The sequence below is a fragment of the Nicotiana sylvestris genome, chromosome 8 (assembly GCF_000393655.2).
Source record: "Nicotiana sylvestris chromosome 8, ASM39365v2, whole genome shotgun sequence".
NCBI lineage: Eukaryota > Viridiplantae > Streptophyta > Magnoliopsida > Solanales > Solanaceae > Nicotiana > Nicotiana sylvestris.
In genome coordinates this window covers 11,050,066-11,073,246 of record NC_091064.1, presented here as the reverse complement: position 1 = coordinate 11,073,246, position 23,181 = coordinate 11,050,066, and the positions used below count along the sequence as shown (strand labels likewise).

The window sequence follows — 23,181 nt, the reverse complement described above, 5'->3', positions numbered from 1 at the left end:
ATTAGGATCAAAGAAATATTTGGAGCACAAATTCTATATTTTGTGCTGTAAAGACTTTATGAAGAAAAAAACCCTGAAATAACCCGAAAAAACTAAGAAAAATCGAGATTAAAAACCCGACTTTTATTGGTTTGGTCTTTAGATTTAGTAACCCGACACAATTAGTTTGATTTGGCAAGTGAAAAACCTAAACCTCCTCGACCTATGTACACCCCTATTTGAAATTATATACCATATATTCTATTAAATACACTGAAGCAAATAAAACAGTATATTAAATAATCCAGAAATTATCAGCCCCATTATCATAATTCCAGTTAAATTGCTTTATTTTATTAACAATTAAAGCTTTTTCACCATATCAGGTTGCTGTGGTGTAGTGGTTATCACGTTAGTCTTACACACTAAAGGTCCCCAGTTCGATCCTGGGCAGCAACATTCAGTGTCTCTGTTTTTGTGTCACTTTGATTTTTGCTCGCCATTCTTATATTTTTGTCCCCTACTAATAGGCTTCTTCGATACATTATTTCCTTAAAAAATCACCATAGCCATTTTTGTATCAAGTTCAATTCAACTAAAATTGTAATAGGCAATTGTTCCCTTCCAAGTCCTGCACAGGCGCTTTTATTGTTCATTTAGTCATTGTATCAAAATGAGGACCCAAAACGTCTGGGGCAAAATACAAAAAATTTCGGTCGCTTGAAACTATTATATTCGCTAATCGAAAAATGTATAAAATATATATAGTTTTTGTTATAATAAACATATATACAAAAATATATATTTTCCGACTATTATTTTTGAAAAAGGTTAAAAATATACTTTTCTCAAATATCTTCAAATACTTGGCTTCAGCCTGCTCTTATCATCCATTAAGCATATTTGCTACAATAAAACCTCAGCCTTTAGCTTTCAAACACTAGAATAAAAACTAAAATTAGCTACGAACTTTGTTGCCAATTTGTCGCTAAATCGCTCGTACAACAACAATATTTCTTGATAATATATCGCTAATCCGTTACTAAATCTATTTAGCGACAGATTTTTCTCTTTAGCTACAGAATGTATCGGTCACTAATTTCTGTTTTTCTAGTAGTGAAATCTTGGCCATCATAACATGAACCAAAATTTGGCAGTTATATAGAAGCAAAGCTGGGCATTCCCTTGAACTATAAGAACAAAAAATTTAGTTCTTTTTGCCATTTATTATGTAAATTGTAATAGAAACACATTTGTGTCAGGTTCTTAATCTACTATCACAAGATTATGCGAGATCGAAGAACTTGTTAATTATATCGTATAAACAAGGTTAGTGGCGGAGCCACTCTTGTTCAAGATAGGTAAACAAAAAATTATATTTATGTTGAATTCCCTTAGCTTCTTCGTATATTAGCTGCTTTATCTTTTGACTTCCTTTAATAAAAATTCTGACTTCGCCAGTGTACAAGATTAGTTGCAAATCCTAGGAAATATTGTATATGCCGAGCTGGCCCTTATGAGATCAACTCATTTTGCATCATGTTGTCTATTTGAAATTAAACATATATCTTAATTGAGCTGGATACTTACTTTCTGAAAATTTAAATTCGCTTTTTTAATGTTGTTTTTGACAATTTTGAGTTTTGCATGTAACATGAAACTGAAGTTGACCATGAAATGTTGGAGTATCTTGAAGTTTCAGCATGAGAAATGATGAAATGAGTGATTTTGGTGAATCAGGATGGGATCATTATTCTAGCTATGTCTGTGAAGTTTATATTATATCATGCTTCAGTCATCATACATATTCCCCATCTTTTATTATTCAGTGCTTCAGTAATCCCTTTGTTTTAATTTATATGAGGTAGTTTGACTAAACATAAAATTTAAGATAAAGATAAAACAGTTGGACTTGGCCTAAAATTTAACAAAAAAGAGAATTTTTTTGAAACGTGTAGTCTTAAATATGTCATAATATTTGTATGGCTACAAAACACTTGAAACTAGTGATCTTAAACATTTCGTATTAGTTGTGTGAATATTAAAACTTCTGATAAGTAAAATTAAAAATTTAAGTAAAATTATTTTTAAATACAAAAATATATTACTATTTGTAAAACGAACTAATAATAAAAGTGTCACGTAAATTGAAACAGAAGTTTTGCTCTTTTTATTTATTGGTTTTGACTTCAGCTTTTTGGTAAGCATGATGTTGTCTTGACTTTTAAATTTCATTGTTTTGATTTTTAAGCTTCTTATAAAGTATGTCCAATGTTAGAAAAGGGCATCCTAGTGCATAAAGTATCTTACGTTTATACAAGATCCAAAGAAAGACCGCAACTCAAGGGGGTGCGATATAAGTATCGTATTCTGACACAAGCATCAGTTAGTGATTCCATGGCTCGAAGCTGAAACCTATATATCACTCGAAGACAACTTTATCCTTCCCCTCGTACATGTTATTATTCATGTACAGTTAAACTAATTAATGTTATATATAAGCAATAGTTCTGAGTTAAAAGCATATTATTGTTCATTATGTGTTTGACATACATTTTGTTTAATTAAAAAAAACACTTCCAGGGAAATTTTATATCACTGAACAGCAAATATGTATATTACATAGTAGGGAATGTCACCACATCTCCCGTTCAAATTGAGATTGGAAACCCCCCCCCCCCCCCTTCATATATCAAAGTTAGAGAAATCTAACACTATAATATTTGGAAAATTCCTCACAATTGTCAAGTTACGCTTTCGGAAAAACTACTTTATATTTACGCGTACTATATCACTAACTAACCATATTCCAGTGTGATAGAAACTAAGAGTCTAACAAATTATATAGAGAATCTGGTCCTCTATTAGTTCTCACGGTACACGTACACACAATAATAAGTAAATGACACAATAGAGTTTTACGTGGAAAACTCCCAGCTCACGGGATTAAAAACTTCGACCTACACTTGTAGGATTTGAACTTCACTAGCGGAACAACTTCAGATTACAACTTATTGTAACCTAGGAATTAAACTCTTAATCCTTCACTCACTTGTAATAAATCTATTACAAGCCTTTTTGTAATAACTATCTAACAAGGCCTCTTTGTAATAACTATATTACAAAGCTCACAACTCGACTAACTCTAGTCAAGACATAAACATAAGGTTTATGGTTTTACAAAAGTTTCCTCCACAAATACTTCTAGCTCCGAATTAGCCTTCCCTGGTTGTAATTTATCAAAGACTGATGCAGTTAATTAATTACCTAATGGTTTGCCTAGGTGAAACCTATAGGCATGATATCTAACAATGCTTACTCCGATTTTAAAGAAGGCTTACTGATTGTAGAAAACACATAAGTTTTGCAGATGTTAAACGATATTACTACTGATTTTAGACTTGTAGTTGAAATAAACGAATCAGATACTTCCTATTTGTTGTAGACCACAAACAGGATATACTCTATGAAGGAGAGGATTTTCTTTGCAAAAATTGTGGCCGTTTTGGTCACACACTAAGACAATGCACCTACATCAAAATGCAAAGCTTGGATCCTTATCATGCAGGACAAAAACATCAACAAGTAGCTACACAAGATGCATGTGACTCTGAATGGAAAACTGTCTCCTTCAATAAGAAGAAGAATCAAGGCAAAAAAACTCTAAACCAAATGCCCACCATCCATGCAAAAGACAACCAAGGTCCAGGTATTCCGGTTAATTTATTCAATGCAAAAATAGGTAAGTTCTTGTTTACTCAAACACTCCAATATAAAACAAAAAATAATCCTTCTAATAATTAAATTCTTCCTGTCATTACCCATCCAGAATCGATTATTGATCAAACTACCTCTCACATGAAAAATCACCTTTTAGAAGAGAGACAAATGGTTTGACACAAACCACTATGGATAATATCAATTTTATTAGTAAAAATAATTTTAATCAATTAAATAATGAATTGGATCTTGACACACAAGATACTTGCATGCAAGACTCCACCGTGGCACCTTATATTGCCAACTCCTTAGTGAAAACCAATGCCATGCAAAATGACTCTAGTATGAACGAATCTACCCCTACCACTAATCCTACCCCTACTGCCCCAAACCCCCTCATTAAACCGAAATCTCTCCAAAATCTTTCATTATCTAAAGAATCTACCCAAAATCCCTCCTTAAGATATGACAAGATCTCCCCCTCCATGCATGTTGGCCAATGGCAAAGACCATAGAAGAAAGTAGCCAAATGGACATTCCCATTGGTAATCCAAATAAAACCTTTAAGTGTTCTATAAAATATGACCTAGGGAAATCAAAAGCCATAGACAAAAACGAATCAATCATCACCTCCCCACCCAATCGGCTAACCTCTCCTCCTACTCAAAATCCCACGACAACTTCCAGTGCAATAAATTCAAATTGTTTTAACCAAAATGCCAAGAGTTCCTTCAACCCTAAGAAGAAGAACTCGACTAATCCAAATCATGAGACAACGACACCCTCTCCAAATGAAAAACATTCCCCCCTCCATCCCCACGAACAACCCTAAATTATTTACGATCAACCTCCCCAAGCACAAGATTATCAACCCAGAGTTGGATGGAGTTAGGGCTCATGGGCCATGCACTCTCGTTCACAATGCCGATCAACGGCCAAGAAGTCATTGTGATCTTGCACAATACTCAATATCTAGCTCAACTTATCATGGAGGGAATGAGATTGGCAATGAACAATTATCTCAACCAAGTATGGCTCAACAATGTCATTCATCTCATGGCTCCATCATTGAACCCTCAAATGGCCCAAACAATGATAGAACAATGGAATATGCCTCCTTAATTCAACCCTATGCACCCTCTAAATGCACCACTAGACCTCCCATTCTTTCCAACGGAGATGTACACCCACCTAAACCCCATATTTCTCCCTTGGGATGTCAATCTAGGGAACCAAGGGATGGTAACCCCCCCCCTCCACCACCAGTACCCCCCTCCACCCCCCACCGCAACAACAAGAAGACCTCATACCAGGGCCAGTGGAGACAGAGATGGAGGAGGACGATGTCCCCCTAAATCTTCACTTAGGGCCAACCCTAGAACTCTCAAACCTAGACAGAATAAAAATCTTTTTCTTCACGAAGAGGCATGAGAAGAGGTATATTCTCAGCTGCCCATTAGCCCAATACAAGTGCTCGATGGATATTTTCCCTCCATACGACCCAACTATGGGAAACAAAGTAATGATCCTAGTTCCATCAATGAGAAAGAACCCTGTACAAGCGGGGGGATAAGGGAGAATGGGGAGATGAACAACACTGACTCTAACTCAGCCATGAATCAATCCAATAATTTCATAATATGGAATATACGGGGAGAAAACAATGATAACTTTAGGAGGAACTTTAGGGAAATGCTAGATACTCATAGGCCGAGCTTGGTTACTTTGTTGGAAACAAGGATGAGCAACCATGCTGCCATGCTCAATGAATTTGGTTTCACTGAGATGATAGAAGTTCCATCGGAGGGGCAGTCAGGTGGTATGGTTATGATGTGGAGGGATGATATAATCAACGTCCAAAATGTTATTAGAAGAGGTCAGGAGATCCATGCAACCATAGAGGTACATTCTTTACGTAAACCTTGGCTTTTTACTTCGATTTATGCTAGTACCAATATTCATTATAGAAATATGATGTGGGATAACCTCAAAAATATTAGTAATACTTATAAAGGACCTTGGCTAGTAGGTGGTGATTTTAATGACATTTTAACCGCTAGTGAGAAATTTGAAGTCAAACAAATCAAAGATAGTAGAGCTAAATATATTTGGTCTAAAATTAATAATTGTAACCTAGTTGATCTAGGCTTCAAGGGAATCAAATACACCTGGACCGATAATAGACATAACAATAAGAGTCTTATTTTAGAAAGACTTGATAAGGTTTTTGGAAATGAAGAATAGATTGAACTTTTTCCTAAAAGCTCTATTATCCATCTACCTAGAATCCACTCTGATCACAATCCTATCCTAATTGAATTAATTCCTAGAAATAGAACTCCTCATAAGGTCCCTTTTAGGTTAGAAACCTTTTGGTGTAAACATCCAGAGTTTCAATCTGTTGTTATAAACTCCTGGAATAATAGTGACTACTTTAAGGCTAGCTCTAACTTTATAGATAATGTTAAACCTTGGAAGGACAACACTTTTGGCAATATCATGGGAAGGAAGAGAAAACTCTTAGCTAGACTCCAAGGCATCCAGTCTTCTAACAGCTACGCTACCAGCTCTTTCCTAAAAAAATTAGAATTATATCTTCAACATGAGTTCAATGATATTCTAAAGATAGAAGAAGACTACTGGAAACTTAGATCCAGGATAATGTGGCTTAATGATGGTGACACCAATACTAAATTCTTCCATATCTCTGCCACCAATAGAAAAAGAAGAAACAAAATTACTTTCTTCAAAGATAATGCTGGTAACTGGATAAATGATCATAGTCTTATTCTGTCCCATGTCCAAAACTACTTTACCTCTGCATTTACCTCTTCTCATACTCACTCTTCCTGGACTAACCCCCTAAATACTCAATCCAGATGTAAAAAAATTAACCTAGATCATCTAGATACCCCCCTCCTGGATAATGAGATTAAAAGTGCAGTCTTATTTTTCAAACCATTCAAGTCTCCCGGACCATATGGTTTGCACCCCTTATTCTTCCAAAAATATTGGTTCCATATATGGGATTCTGTCAAGAAGCTCTGCCATAACATCTTTAACAACCAAAAAATACCTCCAGAAATTAACAAAACTTTTCTATGCCTCATTCCTAAATTCTATAATGCTAATAATATCAAAAACTTCAGACCTATTGGCTTATGAAACACTATCTATAAAATAATTACCAAGATTCTAGCCAATCGTATCAAACCTTTCCTTGATCAACTCATCAGTCCATATCAGGCTAGCTTTATGAAAAACAGAAGAGCCTATGACAATGCTATCATCATCAAGGAAATGATTTCTAAGTTCAATAAACTGAAAGGTAAGCAAGGCCATATGATTCTGAAAATTGACTTGGAAAAGGATTTTGATCGTCTTGAATGGTCTTTCATTCGTCACACCTTAGATTTCTTTAATTTACCTCCAAAATTCTCTAAACTAATGCTAAATTGCATCTCTACCAGTAAAATAACAATCTTAGTCAATGGAGCTATTACAAACTATATTCAACCAAGTAGAGGTATTAGACAAGGTGACCCCATCTCCCCCTACATCTTTATCCTCTGCCTAGAAATGCTTACCATATATATAGAATACCAAGTGGACATCAAAAATTAGGACCCCATTTTCCTAGGTTATAAATGTCCAAAAATCTCCCACTTATTATTTGCTGACGACCTTTCTCTGTTGGCTAGATCTAATGCTAAATCTTGTTAGGCCATAAAAATGGGCTTGACCAATTTTGCTGTCTATCTGGTCAAAACATCAACATTACTAAATCGAAGATTCTGTTTTCAAAAAATTATAACCACTCAATCATCACTAACATTACCACTTCTCTAGGTATTAAGAAGAGTAACAACTTTGGCACATACCTTGGTTTCCCATATCCTCCACCACAGCCTAAAACCTAGGGATTACCAATTCCTCAGAGACAAGATGAGAACCAAACTTGCAACCTGGAAAATGAGGTTCTTTAGTTTGGCAGGAAGAACAACCCTTGCGTCATCATGCCTTAATTCCATCCCAAACTATTACATGCAATACACCCTATTCCCTAGGAAACCCCTTAAAGAGATTGATAAAGTCCAAAGGGGCTTCATTTAGGGTAGTACGGTAGAAAAAAGGAAACTTCACTTGGTAAACTGGACCACTATATGCCAACCCAAAAAATATGGTGGATTGGGGATCCATAATGCTCTCAATAAAAAACTTTGTACTCTGGCTAGCTTAAGCCTGAGACTCCTTACAAATGCTCTAATTCCTTGGGCAAAGCTTATCATCTCGTACTATTGCAATAGCTCCTCTACGAATAGATCTTCCTTCCTTTGGAAAAGTATTTGCAGAGGATGGGACATCTGCTCCAAAGGCATCACATGGTCCCCTCACATCCATTCCAATCTTAATATATGGGAGGCCAATTGGATACCAAATATTGGTAACCTAAGGAACCTAGTTACAGGCTCTCCTTCAGCCAAAGATTTCACTACCAAAATTAGAGATATCTTTGATGGTACCAATTGGAACCTAAACTGTTTAACCTTCTCTCCCTCTCCTGATTTGTTAACTACCGCCTCCAAAACAAAAATCCGCCAAAAAGGCCTTTCCATTGACTTACCTATTTGGTCCCTCACCACTAAAGGAGTTTTTACCACCGTTTCTTGCTATACACTGCTAGAATCTCCGAAGAACTCTAACTCTGACTTTGAATGGATCTGGCATTTGGAGTGCCCCAATAAAATCAAATTTTTCCTATGGCAATGTCTTCACAGTCGAATCCCTTGCAGGAAGTACCTTTCACAGATTGGACTAAACATTGATTCTAATTGTCCCATCTGCAAAAACCCTATTGAAGAGTCAATTGAACATATCTTCCTTGACTGTAGAGCTGTTAGTAATCTCTAGAGCGACCTGCAAGAGACCCACCCTATCAACAGAAGTAGGAAGCACTAACTTCTCCAAATAAGGGACTTCAACATTCCTATAAACCATAACTTTATAAACTAGAATAACTTCTTTCCCTTCATCATATGGCATATCTGGATTAATAGAAATAGTAATAATATCAACAACACTACAAACCAAATAAGAGGTTCCCAAATCATGCAAAAGGCAGTGGAGTTTAAACTTTTCACGGAAAAATCCTATATTAATCCTCCCAAATCCCTTATAAAAATCAACTGGTTTAAACCCTCTTGGGGGTGGTACAAACTGAATGTGGATGCCAGTTTTCATAGCTATAACAAAAATTGTGGTTTAGGCGGTGTTCTTAGAAATGCAACAGGTAGCTGGGTGGTTGGTTTTGCAAAACTAGCACATGCAAATGGCTCCCTAGCAGCTGAATTAAAAGCACTACGAGAAGTGCTAAAAACAACAAAGGAATGGAATCTCTTCCCCTTTGAGATTGAGACAGACTGCTCAGAGCAATACAAAATGGTAATAAATTATTTAACAAAACTGTTAATGATTGCAGGTCCTTAGAGCACCAGCAGAGGGTTACTCTCGAACACACTTTCAGGTAGGGGAATAGGATTGCCCACCTGCTAGCAAAAGGGGTTCTAGAAAGGGACAACCAAGCTCAGGGATTGGCAGGAAGAAGTAAAGTAGTGAAGTCCACTAAAAAAGTTCTTGTCGTACCACCTTTTGATGTAACAGATTTTGTTGAAAGAGACAAACTTGAATCTACCTGTCACGAAAAACTTCTATGTAATGAAGCTTGTAATAGTATAGCAAGCTTAGGAAACAAATGCATACTCCGAGATGCAAGTCATGTCGACTATGTACTAGATGTTCCTTAGTTATTAATATATCTATTTCCTATTTGCTCAAAAAATAATTTGATCCAAAATAATAGATATTTCACAAAATCAAGAATGTATTTAATTTTTTTCCAAATTTATCACTGACACATTTCTAATTCGATGTACTATAATTGTCATGACCTAAAATTCAACTAGTCGTGATGACACCTAACCCAACCCGCTAGGTAAGCTAGTTAACAACTATCCAATTTAATGAGATTGATTAAGAGAATAAATGATAGGCGAAATGGCCTCGTGGCCACTTAAACTTGTACCCGTTTGTAAAGCCGATACATAAACTTACCGTTTTCCCAATTGAACACTCCAACTTGACAGAATGAGTACTAATAAATACATCCAGTAGAGCGTGTATATCAATTGAGCTGACATGTACAACACGTCATATGTTAGATTATTTATTACTTGACATGTGTTATTTGTGGGTCCCATTTTCAAATATTAAATCAACAAAAAAGAAGTCACAAATTAAAAATAGAAAAAAGAAAAGGAGGAAAAAGACTTGACACGTCCTTCTTCTCCGTTCACCCACCTCCCTTTCTTACCTTATTCTTATTCTTTCTTCTCCTTTCTCTTTTTCCTTACTGTTCTTTCTCTCTTATTCTGAATCAATTTCACAACTCCACTATGGTCATGATTAGACCAGGAAAAATTAAATTTTGAAATTTTAGAAATTCAATAAGAATCCATTATTTTGAAACCATGGAGGCCACTAAATACCATTGCAAATATCTGCCCCTTTTTTGCTATTGTTTTGACAAAGAGATTCGATGATAGGGTTTTCTTCAGACCACCGGTGGTTTAGAGTAGTGAGTACTTTTGACCGTCATAAAACTTAAATGGCTGCCACCTCCACTTCGCTGGCAACCAATCATAACCCCATCTTTTCTAAAACTCCAAAATCGTAAGATATAAGTAAAAATACACAATCTTCATATCTAATTTTGGTCGGAATTAAACTTTCTGATGTTCTCTCTCCTTACTTAAGTTGAAGAGAAGAAAGAGAGCGGAAATGGGTACTGACAGGCTAGGGGTCGTTTTTTTCCTTTTCTTTTTAATTTTTTTCCTATTGATTATAGTATTTTCTTTAATTAGATTATTGCATTCACGCGCATTTTTTGTGTGATTGATACGCATTTTGTCCACATCACCTATGTCACTGCCACATAAGCATAGTCAATGGTCAAAGTGGTTTATTAGTACTTGTTCTGTCAATTTGGAGTGTTCAAATGGAAAAACTGCAAGTTTATGTATCGGTTTTACAAACGGATACAAGTTTAAGTGGCCACGAGGCCATTTCGCCTAAATGATATTACAATTGCTTTTATATAAGAATTTTTCAAGGACTGGTAGTACAAATCATGAGCTTCTAAGATTTAGAGTTTACAAAGTTAGTGTAAAATAAATACATCATCTGTCTGAATTATACATAAACAGATTTTTCATAAGTCTAGAGCTACCATGAACAAGAGGCAGCTATAACTGGAACGCAGGTACGTCTTCAATGCTAGCTCCCATCATACACAGCAACGTCAACATCCAAATCTGTACACAAGGTGCAGAAATATAGTATGAGTATAACCGACCCTATGTACTCAATAAGTAACAAACCTAACTTTAGGTTGAAAGTAGTAACGAGCTGAGACAAGGGTCAGAGTCTAACTCCAATAACCAGTAACAGTTCGTAACAATATAATAAAAATGGTACATCAAGTAACTCAGAGATATGATGCTCAGCTCATTCGTAGTTACGAAAAATAGGCATAACAGTAAATCCCAAGTTTTTCATCGAAAACACCAAAAATAAGAGTAAGTTTGAAAACTGTGATTTTTTCCAAAACTTCCAACAGCATGTAAGGTGTTCCATTATCAAGTAGCATGCGAAAGGTACATCTCTATGCCTACATGTCAGTGTATGCATGTTAACTGTAATACAATACAGTGATAAAACCATATGCATACTCTCGGTGTATCAATGCACTCAGTCCTCCCAATCACTCAAACATCACAGTCACTCAGTCCTCAAAGTTACTCAATCCTCCCAATCACTCGGCACTCGCACTCAGTAGGTACCCACTCTCACTGGGGTATGTACGGACTACAGAGGGGCTCCTTCAGCCTAAGCGCTATAATAAGCTAATCATGACATAATTAATAAAACATGCTAAGTTAATTTGTATTTACCTTAGCAATTAATTAATATGTCTTTCTCTTCATCTATTTCTCTGTTTTTCTCTTCAAGCATGAGTAGCTAGACCCATTAGCTAGGGTTGTGGCTAAACCCTAGTGTGGGTAATTGATGAGTGTTGTGATTTAAGGTTAGATTGACTATGGGTGTTTGTTATTTGGGTCAATTTAATGGTTTAATCTCTGAATTAGTGGTTGCAAACACTAGTTTGTGCTAAGTTGACTTGGGTTCTTCTTGAGAAAGAGAGCCTAAGTCTCCGAAATTGATCAACAAGGAATTGGGATGAAATCAAAAAAATTGATAGTCCCAATTAAAGGGTTAAACCTCGAGAGAGTAATACCCGACTTGAACCCAAGTTGCTTGAGCAAATTTTCCTACCCTATTGGTCTTGAAAAAGTTAATTGGGCAAAATCACTCTCTCTACCGAGAAGTGTGTGAGTGGGTAAAATTGTGCAATGATTATAGCATATTCCCCAATCATGTCAATCATGCCTTAGGTTCAATTACCCGTCAATTGGCCACCTAGGAGGATGCCACTACCCTAGTGCCTTTTAAACTATTAGATACAACTTGTAGCAATTTACTCGTAGTTAATCTAGTAGTAATTATAATTTGTAGTTTGATAATAGTAGAATATAGAGAAAACCCAAAAATGATTAGAAGTGATATTTGGAACAAATATGCAATTCCAACCTAAATAGATACTCGACTCCATTCCTAGCTATCTGTGGAAATCGATCCCGACTCACAAATCGGGTAAAAGCTATTGCGACCCTCTCTTCCTACTTTTTAGTAGTGTGGAGTAGGCTGCGATCACTTTTTGACCAATTATAATTTGTAGTTTGATAATAGTAGAATATAAAGAAAACCCAAAAATGATTAGAAGTGATATTTGGAACAAATATGCAATTCCAACCTAAATAGATACTCGACCCCATTCCTAGCTCTCTGTGGAAATTGATCCCGACCCACAAATTGTGTAAAAGCTATTGCGACCCTCTCTTCCTAATTTATAGTAGTGTGGAGTAGGTTGCGATCACTTTTTGGCGCCGTTGCCGGGGAGCTAACGGTTTTGGCTATCTATTTAGTTAATTTTGTGTATTGTTCTTCTTTGTTACTTACTTGTTTGTGTCATTACTCAGGTACCAACATGGCTTTAAACAACGGTAATGACCCTCTTGGAAACGTGATAGAGGGGGATGAGGTAGATGATCTTGAGCAAGATGAGGTGCCTCTTGCACCTCAAGGACAACGTAGAGGCCGCAATGTCAATGCGAATCCAAATGACAATATTCCAGACCCTCCTCTACCACCTCCAAGAGTGTCTCCCAGAGTACTTCCAAACCAGGGTTATGTAAGTGCTATTGTCCCACCCAGAATCCGGGCGGGCAACTTTCAGATAACCAATATGATGTTGACCTTACTTGAGCAGCGTGGCTACTTCACGGGCGCTGCAAATCAAAATGCCTACAAATATCTCAAGGGGTTCATAGATACATGTTGGGGGAGCAAATAGACGAATGTATCCAAGGATGCGCTGAGATTGAGACTTTTTCTGTTCTCACTTCGGGGGAAGGCATTAGACTGGCTCGAGAGACTCCCCAACCATTCCACCACAACTTGGGATGAGTTGGCGGATAAGTTTATTGCCAAATTCTTCTCTCCTAGTCATATGGCAGCACTTCGAGATGAAATATTAGCCATCAAGCAAGAGCCATCGGAACCTTTGCATGAGATTTGGGAGCGATATAGGACAATGGTGAAGGAGTGCCCAAATAATGATATGACCGAGGCCATGATCCAACAAACCTTCTACTGGGGCATAAATACTACAAATTAATGCATTGTTAACCAATTGGCCGGGGGCAATTTTATGAAGCTTTCTTATGATGAGGCATGTGTTGTACTTTATGAAATAGCGGACACTTCTTCAGCATGGCAGAGTAGAGCAAATGTGCCTCAAGGTGACCCTACGGTTATCCATTTGCACAACGAATTACATGATCACAGGCAAGCGATAGCTGAGCTTACTACTACTATGAACCAATTGGCTAAGGCGCAGTTGCAACAAGTTCAGAATCCTCGCCAAGTGAATGCCATACAAGGTCTTAGTATGCTTGTCAATAAGAGAAGGCAAATGAGGCAACAAAATCAAGGGAATTTTGAGCATTATGATGATACATGTGATGGGTTTCAAAATAATGGTTATGATGATCAAAGTGAAGATGTACAATATGTCAACAACTATCAAGGCAATAGAGGCAACTCTTCAAACCAACAATGGCGACCCCAAGGAAATTGGGGCAATCAAAAACAAGGTGGTGGTAATTGGAACAACAACAATCACTTTAACAAAGGTACAATATAACTACGGACATGTAATAACATAGTGCAAGAAGCCGGTCCTTCGTTGTGATGTTCTCTATTCTTGAAGCCCTGAAAGTCACTTGCAAGTTTGGCAACACACTTGAGATAAAGCTTGATTAATTCTGGAATGTGCAAGTGCCTTGTTTTCCCATTGCTTCATGTTAATATTACACAAAGAACATCACTTGAATGATGCAATCATGTTTAGTACAAGAGCATTCCCGTAAAGTGACTGTTGCATTGTTTGCAGTGTTGCATGTGTGTAGAGGAATAGTTGCAGTGACTTTATAGCTGCGAGGAGTTGACTGGTACAGTCAGTAAGGGAACAGATGTCCATTTGTCCCCTCTGTTATTTCTTTGACTCTGAGTGTTGGAACATGTCCCAAACTTGAGACTTGTTGATCTTGAACACTTTGAGGATAAGGAACATGTTCCTTATCTGTTCTTATCATTAAGTTTGTTAGATCATTAAAACATAACAGAACACATAACCTATCAATTTTCCCCTTTTTGATGATGGCAAACTTGTAATTGAAATTCCCTATGAGAACCAAAGTACCATTAATATTTCATGTATTCCCTCTGAACCTGTTCCCCCTCAATTAATTTTTCCCCTTTTGGCATCATAAAAAGGTCAGTAACAAGTAATAAGCATAAAGAAGTCTAGCATGCTTAACTCATACCACATGTGTGCACACATACATGACTAAGAATAGAGCAAGGCATGCATAGCAAAAGGACAGGATATTCATTAATTTGGAAATAAATAGGGAGCAGAATTAGTAGTACAATTTGTTACATAACCATCCAAAATAAAATAACAAAAAAAGTACCAGCAACTAAACACATCAAAACAAAAGAGACCAAAACAGAGGACAGACAACTTGAACTGGAAATTGGGAAGGGAACGATTTTAAGGAGCAATAGAAGGGGGATGAACAGATGAAGAGGCAGGGGTTCTAAGGAGGATATCCATTCGAGCATTTGCTGACGTCTTCTCGTTAAGCAACCTCTCCTTCAGGTCCTCGACCTGTTTTCTGAGATCAGCATTTTCCTTAGTCAGACGGGCAACCTTTATGCCTTATGGACTGCTAGAACCAGGTGCCTCCTAGGCTTGACTAAGCTAATCCACGAGAATAGATTATGTGCCTTCAACTTCCTTATCTCTTTATTGGTAATATTATGTGCTTCAACCAGTTGAGAGATAGTGGAATTGCTGCCGACTCTCCCCTCCTTCCCCCTTTTCTTATCAATACACTCACACCCTTCTAAGGTGGTCTTAGAGAAGGTTTGCTTGCGAGTACCTATTGTGGCCTTTCCCAAATGGATTTTGAATAAGTTAAATACCTTAGTGAGTAGAAACCCGTAAGGCAACCCATGATTATCATCCTTAAAATCTGCCACTTTCTTCATATGCTCTATCATGAGACCTGTCACGACCCAGATTTTCAACCCTCGGGAGTCGTGATGGCGCCTACTCGAGAAAGCTAGGCAAGCCGCATAATACAGAATCCCTAACTCTTTTATTTAGCCTTTTTAACTATTTAAACTAACATGTGAATAACAGTGAAATATTAACGATAAATAGATACAAACGAAAGACTTAATCTGATAAATTAACCATAAACAGTACGACGATGCCAACATACATCTCTACCCAGAATTCGGTGTCACAATATTACGGACTGTCTACAAATTACTACATACAAATATTTGAGAGGAAAGTACAATCCGTCTCGGAAACAAATGAAAACAGAATACATATAAAGGTAGAAGAGAACGCCGGACTTGCGGACGCCTGCAGGACTACCTCGGGATCTCTAACTGGACTGAAGGCAGCCACCCAATGCTACGGTCCAAAAGCTGCAGCTCTGGGATGTGCACATAGTGCAGAGTGTAGTATCAGCACAACCGACCCCATGTGTTGGTAAGTGCCTGGCCTAACCCCGGCGAAGTAGTGACCAGGCTAGAACCAGACTACCAAATAAACCTGTGCAGTTATATAATACGCAGCGGAAAATAAAACAGAAATAAAACAAGTAAAGATGGGATGGAGTACATGTTGTGGTGGGATATCAGTACCAACAGTAAATTAGGAGAAAAGCATAAGAACAATTTAGAATTTTACAGCCAAACAATAAGGAACTCGTAACCAATCTATGAATACTTTGTATTATCAATTATTGCGGCGCGCAACCCGATCCCAAAACACAATAACTCTGTTGCGGCGTGCAACCCGATCCATATCATTTATCACTGTTGCGGCGTGCAACCCGATCCAAATATAATATTGTTGCGGCGTTGTGAGCACGTAATTTTTGCCCTATATGAATTACTCTCATAGATTCAAAAAATAAATTTCTCCCATTATTTGAAGTTGTGTAGATTTTTATAGCATTTTTTGTCGACTATCTGCATTTGTTTGTGCACGTTTATTTCATTTAATTCATAAAAAATACAAAAACATGTTGCATTTGCATTTAGGATTTAATTTTACATTTTTCTGGTTAACTGGCAAATTAGTTGTTTTATAAAAATGGAAAAAGCACAAAAAATAACTTATTTTTACACTTTTTAAATTTAGTTTTAAATTTTGGTGGTTTTTCCTTTAATTTGGTTAATTGTGGTAATTATTAATTAAGGTTATTTAATGCAATATGGTAGGATTAATTTGATTTAGGAATTAGTTTAGGTTTTATCTTAGTTTTAATTTGAAAAGAAATTAAAAAAGAGTTGGAAAATAAAAGGAATTAATTTGAAAAAGAAGAAAAGAAAGGGAAGTGAAGAAGGCAGGTTTTTGGGCCATCTTTGATTTGAATCACTCCAGACCAAACGATTTTCCATCAGTACCCGTTCAAAACCTAGCCCAGAACCCGTCCCCAACCCGGTCCGTCTCTTTAGGAAACCAAACAACACCGCTTTAACGGCCTTTGATCTGAGCCATTGATTTCTTCTAATCCAACGGACGGGAACTGGGGTGTGTTTAATATTTATATGTCCGAATCCAGAACCCCCCCCCCCCCATCATCTCTCATCTCTCTCAGTTCACCCCTTTCAGAGACCCCACTCGAACCCTAACGCCGCCGCCCTTCCCACCGCTTCGAGCCCGGCAGCACCACCACCAGACAGCCCCAAAATAACACCCTAGAACCCCCTCACTCCCCTCATTCCAAATCCCCACTCTGGCTTCTTCGAATCTCCCCAGAACTTCTCGAATATTGAATCGAAAGATGAACCATAAAAATTCCAAATCGTGATTTTGTGGAGATTTCAAGTCTAATTTGATTTTGTTTGTGTGTTCTTTATAAGAACACACGATTAATATTAGATTTGGCTGGAAATCTGAAATATTTGAAGACTCGTCGCCATTCTTTACTAGTCCGGGCTTATTTTAGGTATTTCTTTCTATTATTTACCTTTTTTGTTATTTAATTTCTGTTTCTTTATTCTTTTCTCCTCTTCTCCCACTCTTTCTGTTAGTTTTTTTATTTTACTTCCCATTTTCTTTCATTTCTTCACAATGTTCTATTTTTGCATGCTAGTTTTAGGTGGTATTTTAATTATTATTGGTGTTCTGGTGCAAAGTTTAGAGGTATTAGACTTTTGATTCTGTTTGGAGCCCAAGTTTTTTTTAAGTCTTAAGACTCTGTAATTGTTTGTTCAAGAGTTTTCTGAGTTTTCAGTCATGATTTGAATTGGGAAATCAAAGGGCCCAATAGAGAGTTGAATTGGGTTTTCAACAGACCCATCAACACTTCGAATTGGGTCAACTTGACCCATATTTCTGCCTGGCCCAGGGGTAGTTTTCAGGGTCTTGGGGGTAATTTAGGAATTCTAGGGGTAAGGGAATCTCAGTAACTAACTAGGGAAGCTTCTATGAAGCTGAGGTGGGGACTATTTTGAAATTCTGATATTTGAACTAAGGGTATTTGAGCAAAAATAAAAATTGACTAAGGTTTTCTAAGCTAAAATGAAAATATTGAAGGGTGCAAAGTGCAAATTTAGTGGCATTTCTGCAGCCCTCCTATAAAGGCACCTTAACTTGATATTCAAGGGGATTTTTTTTTGAAAGGGATAAAAATTCAGAAAAAATCAAAAATGGCTGAGAATTTCATAAAATCACTGTTCCATTGAATTTCTTCTGGGATTCTTGAGGTCTTCAATTTCTGAAGCAATTTCTGATTCATTTGGGGCTGAAATGGATTGAATTTAGGTTTTAAAACTTTGGTTTGAAGTTTGTTGTGGTTACTGTTCGATTGAGACTGGTTTTTTTGGACTGCTTCACATCATTTTTCTGGTTTGCAATTGGTTTTGTTGGTGCTGAGTTCTGCTATATTGCTATTGATCCATGCTGAATCCTCACCTCTTTATTTCCTTTTTCATTTCCAGGTACATACCTTTAATCTTAAAATGTAAAGGCTGACTCATGTGGTATTTTGAGGAAAAAATGAAGATCTCTGTTTTATTATATGTCTTTTTCTTTGTTCTCTCTCACTTGACTTATTGGTTCAAATTCCCTGTCTTGACACGTTTGAAGCAAGATTGTAATACGAATATTGAGACCTCTGTTGAGGCTGTAATGGGACCTTATTTCAGCATTTGTTGATTTCAATTTGTTTAATTCCCTAAGCCTTATTATTGCTAGGAGATTTGATGGATTTTAAGTTCCAGTTTTGTGCTCATAAGTTCAGATTGGTTTCGAATTCAGGCATGAATATTTCATTAGTTACAACATCAGTATAGTTGAAGTTGAGCATGGTTTGAAATTTCTGTATATTCCAATTCTGTGAAATGAGGAAGCTTATCATGATAGTGTCAAATGCAATTAGTATTTTTGCTACTGTAAGGACTCGAAATGGAGTCTTGACCCTTAGTTCTGACCTTGGCTAGATCTGGGCTCTTGAGTCTGGGCTTTGAGGCTTTTGGTAAAAAGGGTAGTATGTTATGGTTACTTGGGCTTGTCCAGTGAGCCCAATAAGTTGTTCATTGCTGCTGGATTTTTCACATCGTGGACTGACTAAAGTGCATGTCCTACAAAATTAAAAACCAAGCTGGTGATCAAAATCAGAATTAAATGGTAGCTTCATCTCATATTCTCATATAGTTTTGGTTGATTGGTATTGATCCCACACAAGCAATGATTCATACTTGAAGATGCCCCCAAGAATATAATTTGCTTTAAGTGTTGGCGTGGGGATTTTGATTTGGGGCTGCCAGTACTAGTCTGTTGTGCCAAACTACCCCTTGGGTTGGAAAATCCACGACATGGGCCTCCTGAATAAGCCCAACTGCGCTCCAGGCTCGTTCTTGAGTGTGGCAATTGGTTATTGGGCCTACAGCCCATCTGGGTTCCTTTCACAACTAAATACTAACTGTTTTCATTTCTTGTCAATTTTAATGATCACTAGTTAATCTTGAGCTTAAGCTTGAAATCAACTAGAATTCCTAGAAGTTTTTCTTAATCAATTAATTAGGCTTTTAATTAGTGGAGGTGAGCCATATTAGATAACACGAATAGCTTATGGCCCTCCAAAGTTCAATTTGAATTTCCTTTTAAAATTGGAATTGAGACGTGTCGTGCCAAATAAAATCTTGAAATGTGTGGCCCTCGCTTAATTAATATTTTAATCCATAGAAATCGAGGCATGCCATTTAGTTGAATTTCCATGGCCCTCGCAAACTTGAAAGTGCGTAGTTGCTTTAGGCGCGCTATTTTAAAAATTATCTTCCTAAACTCGGGTGCGCATTTATGTGACCCAAAGCCAAATCTCAACAATGTTAGATAAAATGTATCATGGACCGCAGGTGCATTTATGTGACGTGGTTCAAGACATGTTTTAAATGACGTTGAATCTTTCTAAAAATATTTGAATAAAAGCGGATATAAAGTTTAAAATGGCACTATGGGCTAAAACATGTATTAAAATCAGATAATAGGCTAATTATAACAGTTGAGCGACCGTGCTAGAACCACGGAATCCGGGAATGCCTAACACCTTCTCCCGGGTTAACAGAATTTCTTACCCAGATTTGTATGTTCGCGGAATGTAAAATAGAGTCAAACTTTCCTCGATTCGGGATTTGAACCGGTGACTTGGGACACCATAAAATTATCCCAAGTGGCGACTCTGATTTTTTAAATAAATAAACCCGTTTCGATTTTGTCACTTTAAATTGGAAAAAAACTCTCTTATACTCCCTTCCGGGGAAGTAAAAAGGAGGTGTGACAGCTCTGGCGACTCTGCTGGGGAACGAACCTAGAACTTCTGGTTCAGGGTTCAGAATTCGAGCTTAGATGAATTGTTATATTTGGCTTTATTTATTATCTAATTTTATTACATGTTGGGGCCTAATGTGTTAAATGTTGCTTTTACAGCTTTGATATTATCTGAACTGTATATAAACTGTTATGAAACCTCTATCTTCCCTCTCCCGAGGAGTGCACGCTGGTTGTGACTTCTTTTTGTTAGTGTCATATCCCAAATAGAACGAGGTTCGGACAAGTTGCAAAGCCGGATGATCTTTTGGTTACCGGTACGCAGCCCTCCCTCAGCTCGAGTTGTCCGCTCGGGTAAGCCAGGTCTAGAACAATACACCTAGGTTTTAAACCTAGATTAACTCAGCCTCATGCCGGATCCCTAGTAGGAATGCTTATCTGCATCATGTGCATTTGACTTCGGAGACTCAACACAGGGGTTGGGTCTGTCTAGGACAGGTATACCCGAAATGAAAAAGATCATCCTGATGCATCCTACTTGCTACTTGTGCATTCATTTGCTTCGGATTTGCATGTTGACCGGCTTATAGGGAAAAGGTTGAGAGAAGGAAAGTCAATGTGAGGGCTAAGAGAGATAATTGCTTGTTTTTGAAAAACCGATGTCCCAAAAATATACTGAAACTCTGCCAAAATTTTGAAAAAAGAGAGAAATTTTTGTTTTGATTTGAAAAAAAAAGTTGGTTTTTGTTTTGTCAAAATTGCCCGAACTACACCAGTTTGATTTTCACCGGATGTGGGATACGTAGGCAACCCCCATCGGGTCCAACTTCCTTTTTGAAAAAAAAATAGCCCGAAAGGCACCAAAATTTTATTATTTTGTTGAAGATAAGTAAGGTGAAGTCATTCTTGTCTAAAATAGCCGAATGTCCCCAAAAGGACGCCGGAAGGCTGTTTTTGCAAGAACAACCACCTTTGGTCTCTTTTTTGGCATTTTGGCCGGTTAGCAAGCACAGCCTTAAAATCTTCTCCCCGGAAGTGCTGAAAGGCCGTATTTGCAAAGTCAGGTTTTATTTTGAAATGAAAATTTGAAAAAAAAAAGAGAGAGAAAAATAGTATTAGCTTTGTTTTTTAGTCAAATGAGTCTTGATTTTGTTTAATCACCCTAGTAAATGTGCAGAATGAGCACGAGTCAAAGTTTTCCAATAACAGTCATGAACAAGATCCCTTTGGAGTTTCATATGTGGTGGGAGGATCTGGGTAAATCAGAGCAAGATAAGGTCAATCTACATTTGGGAGGTCTCACCGGGTTGTTGAAGATAAGGCCTAGAGGAGACATCATAAAGGTGTTGGTTATGTTTTGGGACCCAACTCACAACGTCTTGCAGTTCTCGGATTTTGAACTCACACCCACCTTAGAAGAGATAGCAGGTTATATGGGAAGTACTGAAGGTCTGAGGCATAAGTATCTGATCGCTCCAAGAGCCGTTAACTCTTACAAATTCATGGATTTGCTAAAAATAAGCAAGGGAATCCCGTACTCTGAGTTGGCGGACAGTTTTTCCACTCTACGTTTCATATACCAGAGGTACGGGTATGTAGGAGGATTCGACAACCCGTAAAGCGGGGTTTGTAGCAAATGGAACCGAGCAAAATAGGATGAGCATAGGCGTTTCTCCTTCATGGTAGCTTTCTTAGGCCTCGTGGTGTTCCCCCGGAAAGATGGGAATATCGATCTGCGGGTGGCTGGAGTCGTCAAAGTCTTGATTACCAACACCAAGAGCACCCTTGCCCCTATGATAGTGTCTGAGATATACCGAGCCCTCACAGCTTGTAAAGTTGGGGCAGATTTCTTCGAGGGATGCAATATGCTACTACAGATATGGATGATCGAACATCTGTGTCACTGCCCTCAGTATATGAGTTATGGGTCCGCAGAGAAAAGTTGCATTGAAGAGTTCGACACAAGGATTTCAGGGTTCAAGTTACTAGAAAGGTTTGAAGATTGGGTATCCCGCCTTCGCTCCATCACTGCGGAGCAAATAGAATAGACACTGGGATGGCTTCCTGTTGAAGAAATTGTGTATATGCCTGCAATCGGTCCTTATTTTCTCCTAATGGGTCTTCGAGGCATTCAGCCTTATGCTCAATGCCGGGTGATGAGACAGTTGGGAAGATGCCAGGTGACGCACCCAGATGAAGATCTTAGTGTTTATGCGGTTGAGGTCATCTCCGACGACCAATTTCATGAAGAAACAGTTCATTCTATTTAGAACGAGTGCCAGTATTTGACAGCAAATACTCGAGTGCGTGACCTATCTTGAGGCGAGGTTTCACCCGTCTATCTTGCTTGGTATAGAAAGAAGAACACCGCAAGGGCCGAACTTAAAAGACCAGCCAAAAATCCTCACATTCAGGAATTCATTGAGGCGTCGCAAGAACAATGGGCTTGGTTGGCCAAGGAGAATGAGTACAAGGCCACAATAGGAAAGTTGGAAAATCAAGTCAGGGATCTTCAGTTTGAGAATGGTTTGTAGTCCGCCACAGATGAGGGCGAGAAGAGAAAGTTAGCCAAAGAAAATGACGCTCTTCGAGCCCAGATTCGAGAAATTAAAATAGCAACCAAAAACCCTGCTAGAAGCGCGAAATATGGAAAGCTTATAGATAACCTTAGGCAAAAGGTGAGTGAGTACGGTTTTGATCTAAACAAAGCAGAGGGTGAGCTAGCCAGGGCCCGAACAAAATTTACTAAGAACGCAGAGGAGCGGGCACGCTTGGTTAAACAATTAAAAGAGAAATATGACAATGAGGTTGTGGGGTTGAATAAAATGATCACCGCCCTTAAGAACAAAATGATCAAACAGACAAAAGACTTTAAAGCAAAAAGA

The 23,181-nt window shown here is 37.7% G+C and overlaps 1 non-coding gene across 1 annotated transcript; it reads left to right on the top strand.

Moving 5' to 3' along the window:
* Nucleotides 1-365: 365 nt before the first annotated feature.
* TRNAV-UAC (transfer RNA valine (anticodon UAC)) lies at nt 366-438 on the top strand. The gene has a single exon. It is a non-coding gene; the product is annotated as a tRNA-Val (tRNA).
* The last annotated feature ends 22,743 nt before the right edge of the window (nt 439-23,181 follow it).